Raw genomic sequence first — 623 nt, forward strand, 5'->3', positions numbered from 1 at the left:
TAAGGTCAATAACTTAATCATGTCAATTATTTATTATTATTATCTTCCTAATCTGATATCGATCTATGCAAACTGCTTTATGTAAATATTGTAAAGAACTATCTACCTCATGTAAATTAACACATCTGTTACATAATTATATGTTTTATTATCATATTTATAAAACATCCTGTGAGTGAAGTCGACGTTGTTCCTACAATGAAAAAGCTCCTGAACAATCTCCGCTGTGCTCTTTAGATGTGTGACTTCAAGATTCCCAGGAACACGCGAATGCAGCATCAGCTAGAATGAGTGGAGCATAGAAGCTACACGTTGGAGACGCTTCGAAGACGTCGTCGTCCATCTATACGCTTTACCTCTATCTGCGTCACACTGTGATCCTTCACGCACTGTCGGAAAAATCGGGAAATTTAATTTAAGACTGTCAAAGTTCGGGTAAACGCCGATTTACACGTCTGACAACAGATTTGCGATTCAGAAGACATGTCTTTATCCTGCTAGCTGAGTCATCATAATTGATATAATCAAGCGCAGAAAGATGGCGGATTTAGAAACGTTGAAGTGCGATTATTTCGTTCTCACATGTAACTTGTAATACAATTAAATGCAGGAACTATTGATTG

This window comes from Labrus mixtus, chromosome 6 (genome assembly GCF_963584025.1).
Source record: "Labrus mixtus chromosome 6, fLabMix1.1, whole genome shotgun sequence".
In the NCBI taxonomy this organism is placed as follows: domain Eukaryota; kingdom Metazoa; phylum Chordata; class Actinopteri; order Labriformes; family Labridae; genus Labrus; species Labrus mixtus.